Source organism: Papio anubis, chromosome 6, assembly GCF_008728515.1.
Source record: "Papio anubis isolate 15944 chromosome 6, Panubis1.0, whole genome shotgun sequence".
NCBI classification, from domain to species: Eukaryota; Metazoa; Chordata; class Mammalia; order Primates; family Cercopithecidae; genus Papio; species Papio anubis.
The window spans coordinates 99,762,298-99,768,747 of NC_044981.1; positions in this window are offsets into that span (position 1 = coordinate 99,762,298).

Below are 6,450 nucleotides of genomic sequence, written 5' to 3' on the forward strand. Positions count from 1 at the left end.
CAATAGGGAAATGACACCCTATTTAACAAACGGTGCCAGGAAAACTGGCTAGCCATATGCAGAAGAATGAAACTAGACCCCTACCTCTCACTATACACAAAAATTAACTCAAGAATGGATTAAAAACTTAAATGTAAGACCTGAAACTATAAAAATCTTAGAAGAAAATCTAGAAAAACTTCTGGACTTTAGCCTAGGCAAAGAATTTATGACCGAAATCTCGAAAAATAAATACACCAAAAACAAAAATTGACAAATAGGACTTAATTTAACCAAAAAGTTTCTGCAAAACAAAAGAAACAATCAATAGAGTAAAAAGACAACCTACAGAATCTAAGAAAATATTTGCAAACTATGCCTCCAACAAAGGATTAAAATCCAGAATGTATAAGGAAATTAAACAAATCAATAAGAACAAAACAAATAACCCCAATTAAAAGTTGGCAAAGGACATGAACAGACACTTCTCAAAAGAAGACATGCAAGCAGCCAACAAATATATGAGAAAATCCTCAACATTACTAATCATCAGAGAAATGAAAATCAAAACCACAATGAGATACCATCTCATACCAACCAGGATGGCTATTACTACAACAAACTAGGCATTGAAGGAACATACCTCAAAATAATAAGACCCACAAATGATAGTTGTTGGTGAGGATACAGAGAAAAGGAAATGCTTATACACTGTTGGTGGGAATGTAGGTTAGTTCAACCCCTATGAAAAATAGTGTGGAGATTTCTGAAAGAAATAAAATATACCCAGCAATCTGAGTACTAGGTATCTACCTAAAGGAAAAGAAATTGCTATATAAAGAAGACACTTGCACTCCTATTTTTATCACAGCACAGGACTATTAACAATAGCAAAGTCATGGAATCAATCTAACTGTTCAGCAACAGTGGCTTGGATGAAGAAAATGTGAGATATATATGTGTGTGTGTGCGTAGATATATATCCACTGGTCTAAAAATGTGATATATATATATACACATATACATATATATATAAATATATATATATCCACTGGTCTAAAAATATGATATATACACACACATACAATCACACATATATATAAAAATGTGATATATATACATATATAAATGTATATACATTATATATAATAATATATGTATATATACACATATATTATTATATATGTATATATAAGTATTGTATTATATAATATATATCACATTTATATATTATATGTATATATTTATATATTATGTATAATATATAAATATATAATTATTATTGTATACAATATATAATTTATATATTATATGTATATATATATATACATATTATATTATATATAAATATATAATATTTAAATTTTTATATATATACAAATCACATTTTCTTTATCCAAGCCACTGTTGATGAACACTTAGGTTATATATGCAGGATATATATACATATATATTTATTTTTATATGTAGGATATATATCCATATATATATTTTTTTTATATATATATATATCCCCCACATGGAATACTACACAGCCAAGAAAAAAAAGAATGAAATCATATCCTTCCCCAAAACATGGATGCAGCTAGAGGCCATCATCCTAAGTGAAATAACTCAGAAACAGAAAATCAGTAAGTGAGCATATTCTCACTTACAAGTGGGAGCTAACCAATGGGTAGGTATGTACACTAAGGTGGAAACAATAAACACTGGGGATTCCAAAACTGGGGAAGGAGGGATAGAGGGATGGGACAAGGGTCGTAAAACCATCTATTGGGTTCTGTGTTACTATTTGGGTGATGAGTTCACTTGAAGACCAAACCCAAGCATTATATAAAATATTCATGTAACAAACCTGCACCTATACTTTCTGAATCTATAAGAAGAAGAAGGTAAAATAAACAAATATTACAGGATCCAAAAGGAGAGACAGATTGCAATACAGTAAAGTAATGAACTTCAATATCCCACTTTTAACAAAGGACAGTTCATCCAGATGAAAAAGTAATAAGAAAACATGGGACTTGAATAACACTTTAGATCAGTGTACCTAAGAGACATATACAAACATTCTATCCAACAGCAACAAAATAAACATTTTTTCAAATACACACAGAACATTCTCCAGAATAAACCATATGCTGAGGTATAAAACAAGTCTAAGTAAATTTAAGATAGAAATTATATCAAGTATCTTTTCTGACCACAATGCTGTGAATCTAAATATCAATAAAAAAATGTTTTGGAAAATTCACAAATACATGGAAATTAACCAACATGGTAATGACCAACAAATGGGTCAATGATAAAATTAAAAGGGACATTTTAAAATCTTCCAGCAAATGAAAATGGTAACACAATTATCAAAATTTATGGGATACCACGTAAGTGGTTGTAAGAGGAAAGTTTATAGCAGTAAATGCCTATATTGAAAAAGAAAAATCTCACATAAACAACTTACGTTACACCCGAAGGAACTAGATAAACAAAAAATAGTAAACCCAAAGTTAATAGAAGGAAGTAAATAATAAAGATCAACCAGAAACAAATGAAATAGAGACTAGAAAAACAATACAAAAGATCAACAAAACTAAAGAGCTGATTTTTTTTTTTTTTTTTTTTTTTTTTTTGAGACGGAGTTTCACTCTTGTTGCCCAGGCTGGAGTGCAATGGCAAGATCTGATCTCAGCTCACCATAACCTCCACCTTCCGGGTTCAAGTGATTCTCCTGCCTCAGCCTCTCAAGTAGCTGGGATTACAGGCATGCGTAACCATGCCTGGCTAATTTTGTATTTTTAGTAGAGATGGGGTTTCTCCATGTTGGCTAGGCTGGACTCAAACTCCTGACCTCAGGTGATCCACCCGCTTTGGCCTCCCAAAGTGCTGGGATTACAGGCGTGAGCCACCATGTCTGGCCAAGCTGATTTTTTAAGAGAAACAAAATCAACAAACTTTTAACTAGACTAAGGAGAAAAAGAAGACTCAAAAAAATAAACTCTGAGATAAAAGAAGAGACATTACAAATGATGCCACAAAAATACAAAGAATCATAAGAGACTACTATGAACAATTATGCACCAAAAATTGATAAACTAGAAGAAATGGCTGAATTCCCAGACACATACAACATACCAACACTGAATCATGAAGAAATAGAAAATCTGAACACACCAATAATGGATAAAGACATTGAATACATAATAAAAAGTCTCTCATCAAAGATTAGGACCTAATGACATTACTACTAAATTCTACCAAACATTCAAAGAAGAATTAACACCAATCCTTCTCAAACTATTTCAAAAACAATTGAAGAGGGAGGAATACTTCCAAACTCTTTTTATGAGGCCAGTATTGCCCTTATACCAAAGGCAGATAAGGGCATTACAAGAAAATTACAGGCCAATATATTTGATGGACATAAATGCAAAACTCCTCAAAAACTAGAAAGTCAAATTCATTAACACATTAAAAGGATCAGCCATCACAGTCAAGTGGGATTTATTCCTGGGATGCAAGGGTGATTTAACATACACAAATAAATGAATGCTGATATATCACACTAACAAAATGAAGGACAAAAACCATATGATCATCTCATTAGGTGCAGAAAAAAGCATTTGACAAAACTAACATTCTTTCATGATAGAAACTCTCACAAAATTGGGTATAGAAGGAAAGCCCCTTAACATAATAAAGGTCATATATGACCCACAGGTAACACTATACTGAACAGTGAAAAGAAAAATCTAACATCTTTCCTCTAAGATCTGGAACAAGACAAGGATGCCTACTCTTACCAATTCTATTCAACATAGCATTGTAAATCCTTGCCAGAGCAATTAGGCAAGAAAAAGAAATAAAAGGCATCCAAATATGAAAAGAAGTTAATTTGTCACTGTTTTTTGGTCACATAATCTCTATGTTAAAAACCCTACAGAACCCACTAAAAAACTTTTGGAACTACTTTAAAAATCCAGTAAAGTTGCAGGATACAAAAGCAACACACAAATATCAGTCACTTTGCTATACACTAACAAAGAATTACCCAAAAAAGAAATCAAGAGAACAAATTATTCACATAGCTACAAACAAATAAATAAAATACTTAAGAATAAATGTAATCAAGAAGGTGAAAGACTTCTACCCTAAAAACTGTAAAAAAAATTGATGAAAGAAATTGAAAGACACAAATAAATGGAAAAATACCTGTGTTTATGAATTCGAAGAACTATTACTATTAAAATGCCCATACTACCCAAAGCTATCTACAGATTCAATGTAATCTCTATCAAAATTCCAATGTCATTTTTCACAGAATTAGAAAAGGCAATCCTAAAATTCATATGAAACAACCAAAAAAGAACATATAGGCAAGGCAATCACGAACGGAAAGAACAAAGGTATCATAATACACAATTTCAAAATATATCTGATCAACAGAGAGATGAAAAAATACTTACCATTGCTAATCATTAGGAAAACACAAATTAAAATTACAAAAGGATAATACTACAAAGTTATAGTGCTAATATCTATACTAGAAAGCTATAGTAATTAAGATATGGTACTGGCACACACAAAAAATAGATACATCAACCAACAGAATAGAGAGACCAGAAATAAAACCACATATGTAGCATTAATTGATCTCAACGAAGTGAAAAAAATACACAATGGGAAAAAGGATAGTCTGTTTAACAAATGGTATTGGGAAAACTGGATATCCATATGCAAAAGAATGAAATTGGACCTTTATCTCACATCCTATACAAAAATTTAACTCGAAATTGATTAGAATTAAATGAATGACCAAAAACTATAAAAACTACTACAGGTTGAGCATCCCTAATCTGAAAATCCAAAATTTGGAAATTTTTTGACTGCTGACATGACACAGTGCAAAATTCCACAAATGCCTACTTAACATAAACTTTGTTTTATGTCCAAAATTATTTAAAATATTGTATAAAATTACCTTCAGGCTGTGTATATAAGATGTATATGAAATATACAAAACATAAATTACATGTTTAGACCTGAGTTCCATCCTCAAGATATTTCATTATGTATATGCAATATCCAAAATCTAAAAAACAATCCCAAATCCAAAACATGGTCCCAAGCATTTTGGATAATGAGCACTCAACCTATAGGAGAAAATGAGAAAAAGTATATGACATTGGTCTAAACAATGATTTTGTGGATTTGATCTGAAAAGCTCAGGCAACAAAAGCAAAATTGGACAAACAGAATTACATCAAACTAAAAACCTTCTGTACAGAAAAGGAAAAACAGTGTGCAAAGACAACCTACAGATGGGAGGGAAATATTTGCAAGTCATACATTCACTAAAGGGTTAATATCCAAAAAATACAAGTTCAAACAACTGAATAGCAAGAAAACTAGACACGCAATTTTAAAACGAGTAACAAATACACAGAAAGAGGATATTGAATATTCCCAGTGCAAAGATATGACAAATGTTTGAGATGATGGATATGCCAGTTACCCTGATCTGATCACTATGCACTGTATCAAAACATCACTATGTACCCCATAAATATGTACAATTATTATGTCAATTAAAAAAATTTTTAAACAGGCGAGAAAGCTGAATAAACTCTCAGAAGACATTCAAATGGCCAACAGATATATGAAAATATGTTCAACATTGCTAATCATTAGGAAAATACAAATTAAAACTACAAAAGGATCATATCTCACATCTGTCAGAAAGGCTATTATCAAAAAGACGGAACATAACAATGTTGGCAAAGTTGTAGAGAAAAGGGAATCCTTGCACACTGTTGGTGAGAATGTAAATTAGCCATTATGGAAAGCTATGGAGATTCCTTAGAAAACTAAAAATAGAATTATCTTATATGATCCAGAAATTCCACTTCTGAGTATTTACCCAAAAGATCTGAAATCAGTTGTCAAAGAGATGTCTGCACTCATGTACCTTGCTGCACTACATACAATAGCCAAGTTATGGAATCAACCTAAGTGTCCATCAACATATAAATAGATTTAAAATGTGGTATATCTACACAATAAAAATACTATTCACTCTTCAAAAAGAAGGACATTCTGTCATTTGCAACAAGTGTGCAATTGGAGAACATCATGCTAAGTGAAATAAGCCAGTCAGAGAAAGACAAACTTCCCATATTCTCACCAATATGTGGAATCTAAAACAATCAAACTCATAGAAGCAGAGAGTAGAATACTGATTACAGAGACCGGGGAGAGGAGGGGAATGGGGAGATGATGGAGAGAGGGTATAAAATCTGAGACATAAGGAATATGGCTTTATTAGATCTATAGCACACCGCGGTAAATATAGTTAATAACAGTGTACATTTCAAAATTGCTAAGACAGTAAATTTTAAACATTCTCACCACAAAAACATGTTAAGTATTTGAGGTGATGGAAATGTTAACTAGCTTTATTTAATTATTCCACAT